General features: G+C 42.1%; 1 protein-coding gene across 5 annotated transcripts in view; it reads right to left on the bottom strand.

Annotated features, from left to right (window-relative positions):
* The window catches only part of RPGR (retinitis pigmentosa GTPase regulator), a 268,816-nt gene that overhangs the window by 76,993 nt on the left and 178,112 nt on the right, over positions 1-13,711 (bottom strand). The window lies entirely within an intron of this gene.

Below are 13,711 nucleotides of genomic sequence, written 5' to 3'. Positions count from 1 at the left end.
TTTCCAGCATTCAGTCTAACCCAATAATGCCACAACATGCACCTAAAAAACCTGTCAGGGTTGTGAATACCACTGATACTGTAATTCATCAGCACACAGGATCAGACCAAAGTCTGAGTTTATCTTTGACCATCTCAGATCAGCGGAGGCAGGTGACTTTTTTCACCATTAAGCTATTCACTATAAGAAGCAGCCATCTCATTGGCCATCACTGAACTCTTAATGGCCTTCATACTGTTCTCCTTAAATCATATTCTCAATCAGCATTCGAGGTGACCATAAGCAATGGTTTAAGCATCTGTTTTGCCACTGTATTTCTAAGGGGGAGTTTTAATGTCATTCAACCATTCCCAATTTTATCACTTTTCCTGAGGGTCAGTTGCCTGCAGCTCACTTTGTGGTACCGATTTCTGAATCAGTCAGAGCTCTTGGGGTAAAAGAAAAAGACAGTGGGAAATCATCAGGAAACTCATAGAATTGACAGTCTGGAGAGGAATGCTTGGATAAGGTAGGGAAAGTAGGGAGGCAAGGCAGCCACCGTTGGTCCTAGTCACCATGGCAAGAGTGTACTAGTCACTGGACACAGCCAGAAATGCTGGTAGATTACAGCACTATACATCTCACCTCCCAGGCTCTTTTTCTTTAGTCCTTCAAGATTCAAAACCCCAGGTGAGAGCATCTGCTGGATCATGTGCCCATGACCTGGCTTTTTCAGGGGATGGAGAGAGGGAGGGAAGGTTTTTACACTAAGGCTCTACACTAATACTCACACAATGAGAACTGGAGAGAGTTTGGGATGCTGAGTAGTGAAAATCCCTCCTTGCCTGTCAATCAGTCATGGAAAGAGCTTTCACTAAGAGTCCAGAAGCTATTTTCTATTTCTCACTCCCTCACTTGCTTTCTCTCTCTTTACTCCCTCCCTTACCAGATTTTGAGAAAATCAGTGTACCTCTCTGGTCCTCTGGAGGAGAGAGTTGGACTAACATATTTACGGTTCATCTATGTCTAACACTCTATGATCTCAGATCTCTCAAGAATCTAGTAAGAAAGGTATTATGCTTACATTAGAAGTTTAATAAATGAAGAATCCAACATCTTTCCTTTTCTCTGAGTAATTTTAAATGATCATTTTATTTATTATTTATTTATTTATTTTTGCGGTACGCGGGCTTCTCACTGTTGTGGCCTCTCCCGTTGCGGAGCACAGGCTCTGGACGCGCAGGCCCACAGGCCATGGCTCACGGGCCCAGCCGCTCCGCGGCATGTGGGATCTTCCCGGACCGGGGCGTGAACCCGCGCCCCCTGCATCGGCAGGCGGACTCCCAACCACTGCGCCACCAGGGAAGCCCTAAATGATCATTTTTGACCCAGTTTCTCATTGTACATGAAATTTCTACATATGTCAGCAAATTATAATATTTATGGAATTCCTCCCATAATATTAGATATTGAAGTATTTTGACCTTACTTGCCTTTTGACATTTCATGTTGATTTCAACAGCTCCCTCAGTACCCACGCCCACTAAGTTAAAATGCATATAAAAATCAAGGTGAACCATAGGAAGAACAGTGATAAAGGAAGTTAATATTCCAAGAGGCCTTAGGGTCTTATCAAGGTTGATGCATCAGTTTTACTTTAAATGTCTTATCTATCTAATTATTTCACCAGTTTGATTAAATGAAACTAAAATTGGTATTGATGAAAAGAGAAAGCACAATCAAAGAAGCAGATAAGCAAATAACTGAACGCAAATAACTTTTAATTATCCTCACTTAATAAAGTTAAGGAATAGTGTCAGGTGCCAACATTACTTTGTCAAATCAAAGGGCAGTGTCGGGATAAAAACAAAAAATCACAGAATGTTTTTAAAATTGCAGTCAATTTCAAAATTGTTAAACAATTTTATATGAATTTGGTTTCAAAACAACCCTGTATCCTGGGTCATGAATATGTTCAGACTCTCTAATGGAAACCCAATTCTTTGAATCACTCCATATGTATTACTCATTTGTAGAAACCTACTAAAGTCCCCAGGCTTCCCCAAACACAAAGAAATAGGTGGGCTTCCAGGTATGGCAGTTATACCTGGCTAGATTAAACTACTATATATATAATAGGTAACCAACAAGGACCTACTGTAGAGCATAGGGAACTATATTCAATATCTTGTAATAACCTATAATGGAAAAGAATCTGAAAAAGAATCTATATATATGAATCACTTTGCTGTACACCTGAAACTAACACATTATAAATCGACTATACTTCAATAATTTTTTTTTTAAAAATGCTGTCCTATATGGAATCATAATAGGAAAACTAGCAAACAGCTTTTTTTTTTTTGGCTGTGTTCAGTCTTCATTGCTGCGTGCAGGCTTTCTCCAGTTGCAGCGAGCGGGGGCTACTCTTCGTTGCGGTGCGCGGGCTTCTCATTGTGGTGGCTTCTCTTGTTGTGGAGCACGGGTTCTAGGCACGCGGGATTCAGTAGACGCAGGGCACAGAGGAACAAACACTGGGTAGTGATATAAAGTAACAAATACATGCAGAAGAGATGTGAACAGCACATTCATTGCAGACAAAGAGCTTGCAGGTGAGGGAAGAGTCAGTAATGTCATTACTAATATCATCATGATCATTAGATGATGATCATGATGTGTTATTCTCATATGGACTTTGCACAATGGATTTGCTCATGTCTCCGGAGTCATTTTATGTTCAATTGATTAGGGACACCTACTTTAGAAAATGATTGGATTGTTTTCATGTCCCTCATGGCTTTGAACAAACAGGCTATAGTTGTAAATTTTAACTTGAAAGAAGAGTACGGACCATAGTAGCAGAGAGATTTTATGATCAATTTTTATTATACTGTTTTGTTATACTGAAAGGCAATAATGACTTTTGGCATTTATAGAGTCCTTTGTATTTTCAAAGCACTTAGTAATCATTAATTTCTTTATCTCGTTTCCATCTCAAATGAGATAGGTTGGTTAGCATGGCAGGGTTGCAGAAGGAAAATACAATCAGACAATAAAAGATTATAAACTTGAGGGCTTCCCTGGTGGCGCAGTGGTTGAGGGTCCGCCTGCCGATGCAGGGGACACGGGTTCGTGCCCCGGTCCGGGAAGATCCCACATGCCGCGGAGCGACTGGGCCGGTGAGCCATGGCCACTGAGCCTGTGCGTCTGGAGCCTGTGCTCCACAACGGGAGAGGCCACAGTAGTGAGAGGCCCGCGTACCGCAAAAAAAAAAAAAAAAAAAAAAAGATTAGAAACTTGAAAAGTTAGGCAGTTGAAGTATTGAGGGTGAATAAGTTCTTGGTTTTTCCATCATTTAGGGGGAAAAGGAAAAGAGAGAAGAAAACACATCATAGGTCCTCACTGAGAAACAGTTTTTGTTTCTTTCTTATTTCAGGGCACCTCAACATTTCTATTTCCAGGAAAGTGATTATAATAAGCCAACAGCTGGGACAGGCACGGGGGCTCTCACCACACGTACTGATGCTGGTAACTAATAAAAGCTAACATTTAGTGACCACCGAGCCAGGTACTGTGCTACAGCACTCTATATCCATTACCACACTTCATCTAAACAACAAAGCCATGAGATAGAGGCTGCTAGTACCACCATTTAAAAGAGGAGGCAACTGAGGCTTAGAGAGGCTGAGGAATTTGCTCACAATCAACAGTAATGGAGTGACTCCCACATCGCTGGATTCATTCTTCTATTGCTTGCCAGGTGATTTGCTTATTCCTTAACAGTAACACACTGTGTAACAATTGAGGATGACCTGGGAATCCATGAACTCCCCGGTTCTCTGGAAGAAAGGATGCCGAACTCCAGTTAAAGAATGCCGGAGGGTGAAATTGGTAATGGTGAGTGCCCAGTCCGCACGACCCAGACTCCAAATACTCAGAAAAGTTCCAGGAAAAGGGCTTGTTTCTCTCTTGTTCTGGAGACAAGATTCCCATAGTTCATCTTCTGGACCCTGAGTAGGTCCCATCTTTATAAGCCATAGAATTGTTAACCAGTGGAGCAGCCTTAAGAGAAGAAGGGTGTGTTTTCCTATTTGCTTAAGGTGAGGGCAGAGCCCTTGCTTAGCAGATGTGGTCAAATACAACAATCATAAGCAGGTCACGAGCACTTTCCAAGTAGTATCTAAAGAGAGGCATCCACCACAAAGATGATTGTAGCTTTCACCAAGAACTAGAAATGAGCAGGAAAGGCGTTCACTAAACTGTGATTTTTGAGAACATACAGTATATGTGTCTTAAGCTCAAGGGGAAAATATTGCTATGGAAATTATTATTGGGACAGTGCTTCTAAACCAGGCCCTGGGCAGCCGTAAACAATGTCCACAGCCTCACAGGGCCCTCACGTCACTCAGACTCTAGAAGTATCCGGCAGTCCTAGGGAGCATCAGGGATGATTGTTGAGACAGTGGTGAACTTTGAACCTCTGTGATTTCCCTGTTTGCTTAATGCCTGATAGCCTCTGATCTGCTAATAAACCTCCTTTATGCACAGCTTGACCTCTGTGCTTCCAAAGGGAGGGATTGGAATCAGCCTATGGGGGAAGAGATGGCTGTAGGATTCTGGGTGAGAGCTTGAGCAAACGAAAGTGTACTCAAGAAAGATAACCTCGCCTTTTGCAACTCATCTGCCTCTGACATAAAGGTTGGATCATATTTATTTACCCTTTTTCTACCTCCTAAATTGTGTGTGAATTTCCCAATCTTGTTTTCTAACGCTGACATTTACCAGAACACAAAATAAAAAGCCTCAGGTTTGAAAACTTGAGATTTCTGTCCCTATCTAAGCTCTGAAAAATTCTAGGCTCTGTTTAAAATCAACAGCTGCCAGAGTAAATGATTAACAGAAGAATGACTTCGATGGAAACGTGGTTTATGTGACAACAGAGAAGAGAGATTACCCTTGAATGTGATGATCAGCATTTCACGCTCTAGTTCAGATTTTGGTCTTCACGTAGGACCCCGTCTACCTTCTTCATATGCCTCAGTTGAAAGGGTACGGTGGGAAAGGGGGTGGAGAGGGGATCAGAGGTAGTCTTCACTGATTTCACAATTTCCCCTAGGGTCTGAATGTTTGAACAAATACTTAGCAGTTACATAGCAAGAAAACACCCCCGAATCAATATTTTGACAAAGTCCCATCACCATCTGTTAAATAAAAAGTAATTTTCAGATTATCAGGAGCTCTGTAGTTGACATATTTACAAGTGGAAAGGAATATAATAGTAGCCAGCTGATGGGTGATTTACTTCACTATCATAATTCTAATTTATTTTCTTTTGCCAATTCCCATGCAGATCCAAGCCACATAAGAATACATTCTTACAAAAGGATGCAGGTTTATAGCTTATGAAGCACTCCAGGGGCATTAATACAAAAGGATTTTTTTGATTTTTCAGCAAATTAGGTATGACCTAGGACATAGAGAGCTCTTAAGAAAAAGGAAATTGGACATTCTTATGCCCCAACCGCCCCCCCAAAACCTAAACCTAAACCTCATACCTTAGACAGAACTTAACTCAAAATGGATCATAGATCTAAATGTAACTTGTAAGGCTATAAAATTTTCAGAAGACATAGGAGAAACTCTTTGTGACCTTGGGTTAGCAAAGAGTTCATAGATATAACATCAACGGTGTAATCTACAAAAAGAACTTGATCCAAATTTAAAACTTCTACCTTGCAAGAGAATGAAGAGACAAGTTATAGTCTGGGAGAAAATATTTGCAAATCACATATCCAATAAAGGTCTTATATCCAGAACATATAAAGAACTCTCAAAACTAAAAAAATAAGAAAACAAACAACCCACTTAAAAAATAAAGTAGGTCAAATAGGCACATGAAAAGATGCTCATTTCCCTAATTATTAGAGAAATACAAATCAAAACTACCTCACACCAGTCAGAATGGCCATCATTAAAAAGTCTACAAATAATAAATGCTGGAGAGGGTATGGAGAAAAGGGAACCCTCTTACAGTGTTGGTGAGAATGTGAATTGGTGCAGCTACTATGGAAAACAGTACGGAGGTTCCTCAAAAAACTAAAAATAGAGTTGCCATACGATCCAGCAATCCCACTCCTGGGCATATACGCAGACAAAACTCTAATTCGAAAAGATACATGCACCCCAATGTTCATAGCAGCACTATTCACAATAGCCAAGACATGGAAACATCTTAAATGTCCATTAACAGATGACTGGATAAAGAAGATGTGGTACATATATACACTGGAATATTTCTCAGCCATTAAAGAGAATGAAATAATGCCATATGCAGCAACATGGATGGACCTAGAGATTGTCATACTGAGTGAAGTAAGTCAGACAGGGAAAGAGAAATATCGTATGATATCGCTTATATGCAGAATCTAAAAAAAATGTTACAAACGGACATATTTACAAAACAGAAACAGACTCACAGATACAGAGAACAGACTTTTGGTTGCCAAGGGGGAGGTGGGGTGGGGGAGGAATGGATTGGGGGTTTGGGATTAGCAGATTATATATAGAATGGATAAACAACAAGGTCCTATTATATAGCACAGGGGACTATATTCAGTATCCTGTGATAAGCCATAATGGAAAAGAATATGAAAAAGAATATGTATATGTACAATTGAATCACTTTGCCAAGCAGCAATTAACACATTGTAAATCAACTATACTTTAATAAAATTTTTAAAATAAATAAATAAAGTAGGCCTAAGTATTAACAGATATTTCACCAAAGAAGATATATGTATGGCACATGGAAAGATGCTCAGCATCATTAGCATTTAGGAAAATGCAAATTAAAACCACAACTAGAAACCACTACATACCCATCTGGGTGGCAACTATGAAAAATACAGACAATACCAAGTGATGACAAGGCTGCAGAGTAACTGGAGCTCTCATGCACTCCTGGGGGAACTGCAAAATGGCACAGCAACTCTGGAAGATATTTTGGCAGATTTTTCAAAAGTTAAACATGTACTTACCATATAATCCAGCCATTCTACTCCTAAATATTTACCCTAGAAATAAAATTTATGTTCACACAAAAACCCATACTTAAATGCTTGTAGCAACTCTGTGTATAAGTTCCAAAACCAGGAAACAACCCAAATGTCCCTTAATGGGGAATGGATAAACAAACTGATATATCCACACAATGAAATACTAGTCAGCAATAAAAAGGAACAAACTAATGATAAACACAGCAATAGAGATGACTCTCAAAGGCATTATGCTGAATGAAAGAAACCAGTCTCAAAAGATTACGTAATGTACGATCCCATTCATGTTACATTCTTGAAATGGCAAAAGTATAAGGAGAAAGATCAATATGCCAGGAATTAGGGGTGAGAGGAGGGTGTGACTACAAAAGGATTTAAGGGAGAGTTCTGGGGGGACATGGAACTGTTTTTTTTTGCGGTACGCGGGCCTCTCACTACTGTGGCCTCTCCCATTGCAGAGCACAGGCTCCGGACGTGCAGGCTCAGCAGCCATGGCTCATGGGCCCAGCCGCTCCGTGGCATGTGGGATCTTCCCGGACCGGGGCACGAACCCGTGTCCCCTGCATCGGCAGGCGGACCCTCAACCACTGTGCCACCAGGGAAGCCCGGATGGAACTGTTTTGTATCCTGATTGTGGTGGTGGTTACACGAACCTACACATGTGTTATAACCCATAGCACCATAAACACAAAAAAGGTATTTACTGTACGCTAATTAAAAAAATTAAAAAACAACAAAGCGTATCATATGTATTCATTTAACCAAAAAAAAAAGAAAGAGAAAAAGAATATTGTTTTCATTTGCAGATAAGGAAACTGACTTGCCCAAGGTCATTCAACCAATAAATGATAGGTTCTGAAGTAGAACCCACACTTTTGAAATACATCATTCTTTCCCTGTTGTTACAGGAGAAATAAACCTTCAAAAACCTAAGCCAAATTTTTATTAGTTAGCATGCATTTGGTTGCAAGTAACAAAAATCCCAATTCAGAGTGACTTAAATGAAAAGAACATTTAGTATTTTACATAACAAGGTGTCCAGTGGTAGGGAGAGTCATGAGGTTCGTTGATTTTACAACTCAATGATGTAATAAATGACCAACATTCCTTTCTTCTTTCACTCTGCCAAACCCCATTTCCATTCTAAGGCTGCTTCTCCTCATGGTCACAGGATGGCTACTGTTCTCAGACAGAGATACATGCTTCTTTATTCATATCCAGTGGAAGATAGACTACCGGCAACAGTCCCACAGAGCTTGTGACTAATGTGTGTACTGCATGCAAATGCTGTGGTTTCTTAGGATCTTAAAGACTCCAGACAACCAGCTATAAAAAGTATTTATGTAATTAGCAACACTCTGAAATAAACAGAGCTTCTCACTGCAGTAACAGCCATATGTCTTATTTGCACAGAGCTCAAATTTGCATTAGATCCTTGGCAATAGCTATGTCAAGGCTCTTAGACACTGTACCTCATGTTTGGTTAGCATGTTAAAGTTTCCCAAGCAGTGTAATAGCCCAAATTTTTAAAACCTTTAGTTGGACAGATGAGGACTCTGAGGGTCTTAGAGGAGTCAAGTCACTTGGCCAATTCACCATCAGTTAGCGACTCAGCCGGAGATCCCATTTGATCTTCAAACGTCCTTCCCATTTCCTTTACATAACATTGATTCCCTCTTCAGTGCTTAGATTTCACTAGGGAACCACAGTAGCAATTTCAAAGAAATATTGCAAGTTCATATATGATGTTTACAAGCTCTAAATGTCAGAAAACGAACATTTTTCTATATCCCCAATGGTGACATTTGGCTATTTGGAATTTTAGACTCAAGTGTGATAGAATAAACTTGAAATCATTAACTTTTCCATCTCCCTTCCCTCACCATCCAACCAATTGTCCCAATAGGTGGATTCTAATTCCTAGATCTCTCTTGCATCCATCCCTACTTTTCTATTTCCACAGCCCTAGTATGCTCTCAGGCCCTTATTATAACACAGTAACTTCTGCCTCTTTGCCTCCATTTTCTCCCCACTGCACTTCTTACACAGTGGTGCTGGATTAAGGTTTTCAAGACACAATGCAGATAATGACATATGTCCCTTTGTCTGCCCCAGCTCTAAAACTTTAATAATCTTCCTTTGACTATAGATTAAATTCTTAACTCCATAATCTGGATTTCAAGGCCCTCAACAATCTGGTTCCATTATTCATTTCCATCCTTGAGAGAATCCTCCTTTCTGGGTGGGAGTCGTTGGCAGTGGTGTACCTGAGCCAGCTCACAATGGCTTGCAAGAGCCAATCTTACGCCTCTCTTCCCAACTCTGTGTTCAGCGATGTCACTTTGGTAGCTTGAAGCTGTCCATGGTGGGAGCATTTATACCACACAAATTGGTCAATGCCACAAATCAGAGCTTTCTTTCTCTTTTTGAAGAGCTGGTCATTAAATATTTACCAGAACACGACCAGTTGCGGGGTAACCAGGACCAAATCTAAGAGTGAGTGTTCGATATGGTATACAGGATACAAAGATGTTGACACTAAAAGCCCAAATCAGAGATGGGAGGGCCTGGGAGAAACGAATAAGAAGCAGAGCATTGAAAAATATTTGAGAAGGTAGACCTGGGCAAAGATTGGGTTCCCACAGAAGCAGACACTGAGAAAGGTATTTGGGTTCAAGTGGTATATTTGGGAGATGATCCCAGGAAGCACTGGTAGGGGTGTGAGGGAAGTGAGACAGGGAAGGGAAGGCAGCTAACAGAGGGTGAATTGACAGACAGTTTACTACCGTGGGCAATCGAGGCTTAGTCCCACTGGGGACCTTCGGAGGAGCGTGTAAAACATGCCTCATGGTCGCCCACACAGGAGTGAGGAGTTTACCCTCAGCCAGACAGCTGTGGGCACGGGCATTAAGAAGTTGCAGGGGGCTTCCCTGGTGGCGCAGTGGTTGAGAGTCCGCCTGCCGATGCAGGGGACACGGGTTCGTGCCCTGGTCCGGGAAGATCCCACATGCCGTGGAGCGGCTGGGCCCGTGAGCCATGGCTGCTGAGCCTGCGCGTCTGGAGCCTGTGCTCCGCAATGGAAGAGGCCACAACAGTGAGAGGCCCACATACTGAAAAAAAAAAAAAAAAAAAAAAAAAAAAGTAGCAGGTATGCTTCCCCAGCAACAAAAGTCATTACCCTCTCACCATGATTTCTGTCCTAGGAAACATTGAAAAATGATCTGTTAAATTTATTTCTATGCCAGTATTATTGTGAATCCTAGCCAGTTGCTGTTTTATGTATTTTACATAATAAATTTCATCTGAACTAATGCTTAATCCCAAACAATGATACTATGGATGAAACTTTTAGGTAGAAGAAAATCTTTTTGGGCAGGAAGGATTTTGTACCTAAAATCACACCATAAAAATAATCACTTACTGTATGTAAATGTAATAAAAATAATAATCATTATTTATGGGATAAAAAGCAAAAAAACCCCCATCATATTCCAATTGTAGACTTATTTTGAATAAAGTGTTATGTCAGGAAATTTAAAAAAAATATTTATTGGGCTTCCCTGGTGGCGCAGTAGTTGAGAATATGCCTGCTAATGCAGGGGACACGGGTTCGAGCCCTGGTCTGGGAGGATCCCACATGCCGCAGAGCAACTAGGCCCATGAGCCACAACTACTGAGCCTGCGCATCTGGAGCCTGTGCTCCGCAACAAGAGAGGCCGTGATAGTGAGAGGCCTGCGCACTGCGATGAAGAGTGGCCCCCGCTTGCCACAACTAGAGAAAGCCCTCGCACAGAAACGAAGACCCAACACAGCAAAAATAAATAAATTAATTAATAAACTCCTATGCCCAACATTTAAAAAAAAATTATTTATTTATTATTTATTTTTGGCTGTGTTGGGTCTTCGTTGCTGCGTGTGGGCTTTCTCTAGTTGTGGTGAGTGGCTACTCTTCATTGCGGTGCGCGGGCTTCTCATTGCGGTGGCTTCTCTTGTTGTGGAGCACGGGCTCTAGGCGTGCGGGCTTCAGTAGTTGTGGCACACAGGCTCAGTAGTTGTGGCTCGCAGGCTCTAGAGCGCAGGCTCAGCAGTTGTGGCGCACGGGCTTAGTTGCTCGGCGGCATGTGGGATCTTCCCAGACCAGGGCTTGAGCCTGTGTCCCCTGCGTTGGCAGGTGGATTCTTAACCACTGCACCACCCAGGAAGTCTCTTATGTAGGAAATTAAAAAAAAAAAGTGGCAGGTATGTAGGTGAAGACAGAATGCCAAGGGGATACGGACAGGACATGGACACTCATGGTTTTGTGCTTTTCATATTGGTCTTGGTGGTGGCAGGGCTTCATTTAAATGGTCAATGATAGAGTGAATCCACCCCTCCAAATGTTGTTACCCCACACACCCTATTTGTTCCTTCCTCTGGGTCTACTCACAGCTTCCATCCTTTGCTGTAATATCGTTTGTAACCCCCTCCAGTTTTGACAATTCCCTAATTCTTCCCAATTCATCAAGGACCAGTGCCACTTCCTTCAGGAACCCCATCTAATCCCCAACCCCCATTGATGGAAGCTGGATGATGGACACTCCAAGCTGGAGGTCCCATAGGGCCTGAAGCAAGGGAGCAGGGAACAACCCCTACCCTCTTGGTTAGAATGCACAGGGTCAGGGGACAGAGACAGAAGTTGTGCTCTGGAGTCATTCCAAACGGTGAACGCCATGTGAGAAAGGACTCACCATTCCTGGTTATCACTCTATCCCTCAGAGCCAAAGCGGGCAGTTGAAGTGGAATTAAAGGAGTCAGGGGGCAGGTCTATAAGAGCACCTGTACAAATTCTGAGGACAAATGGAAAACCCTGTATGGTGTTTTTCCACCTGTAACACAGATGTCTGTTGAGACAGTTTGTCTTTTGAGATTTAGTGAAATTACCTTTAAGCTCATCCCACTTGTGGTACGGTGCCTCTCTTGCAATCTCTCTGGGGGTTATGGGGGGGGGTAAGTTTTTCTTAGTTCCTTCTGGGGAACTGAGCTCTCACCTCCATAGAATGACGAGGGTTTATGAGTCACTTTGGAATCTCAGCAGTGCTGCCCACATTCCCCACCACACCACGGCAGACACTTCTTGATTTTTCCCCGAGTGTTGTTCAGATGAGTTGTTTGTGTGGGTAGCACATTTGACTGAAGATGTGGGCTTTATACTAGCATTCAGTTGAATGCAGTTTATTGTCTTCGCTTCTAGTCTCCCTGCAAACATCCAGTTTCCTTCCCTGTATTAAGTAGAGTGGATTTACTCTCTAAAACCTATCCAACAACTGGCCCGTTCTGCCTCTTCAACGATACTTTAAGGTGATCTTCTCAAACAAAGCTGCCTTCTCTTCTCCCACGTGGAGCATTCATTCTCTACCTTCTCACCTCTGCACCTCTGCAAGCAGTCTGCCTGGAATAGTCTTTCCAGAACAGATTAGCCAGAGGTTTGGAAATCGCAGTCTTTCCCTCTCTTTATCCCACCTCATCCTCTGTGAGTACAAGGGAATCGTGTCAATAAATTTCCCTGCTGATATTAATTATGACATCACGACCATCCCTGCCCCTGAAGTGGCCATAGTTGGCTTTTAAACGACACTTTTTTTTTTTTGCATTCCACAAACATCTAGCAAGTGCTTACCTTGCCCTCCCACCCTCCCCACTTAGAGTTCTCTCCCTTCCCTGTGATGTGGAGGCACTTTATCTGGACCTCCCCACGGGCTGGTATTATGGATATTTATTTACAGATATATGACCCTTACTGAACTGTAAACTCTGCAAAGGCAAGATCATCTTCCTTCCCTGAAATTCCAGCCTAGCCCAGTATCCGACACAGAACAGATTTTGAAAATAACTGATTTCTAACTGTGGATGAATGAATGAGTGTGAAGCTTTGGATGGCCCCTTAGTGATCCGGAGAGGCTGCCAGGGGAGGAACATTTGGTACCCCACCTCCCTGCTTCTGCTGAGTATGGGTTTCTGCTGGAATTATTAGGCAACCCCTTATTTATTGAAGACCTACTATGTGCAAGGCACAGTGGGAGCTCCAGGACAGAGATCTTTTTACTCCATCTCCAACCCCACTCCAGCTTTTTGCCACACACACACAAGTACCTTCCAGGGCACATCTTTCTATTTGTTTTTGTAGAAAGGCTGGGACTTGGAGGAAAGTGATATCACTGGAAATACTCAGGGATGTCACGTCTACATCTGGGCTTTTGCACTGCCAACTCGCATTTTTGGAATGACTTATTTCTATGTTCCTTCACAGCAGCCAGCACTGCAGTGTCTTGCATATATTATACACCCAACGAGTACTTGTCAATTGATTTTGTACAAGTATGTGACAGCATAAATATATTATGAAAAATGAGGAGTCTGTGCACCAAAAGAGTCAGGATTCCTTCTCCAAGAAAAACAAAACAAAACCCAAAACAAACAAAAAAAACCCCACAGTGGTGGATTGGAGCTTGGCTTAAAGTTCAAATGCTCCTGGACCCTGCCCTGCAGTATCTCTAACCAGGGGAATTTGATAAGGTAGTTGAAGGGTGATATTACCTTTGCTCTCTCTCTGTAATCAAAAGGACTCTTAGCTTTCAGGTGGACCCCACTGGCTACGTTGGTGCGGCGTTTCCAAGAGCACAGAATCATCCTTTTCACTA

This window comes from Lagenorhynchus albirostris, chromosome X, assembly GCF_949774975.1.
Source record: "Lagenorhynchus albirostris chromosome X, mLagAlb1.1, whole genome shotgun sequence".
Taxonomy (NCBI): Eukaryota; Metazoa; Chordata; class Mammalia; order Artiodactyla; family Delphinidae; genus Lagenorhynchus; species Lagenorhynchus albirostris.
This window is presented reverse-complemented; position numbering and strand designations above follow the sequence as displayed.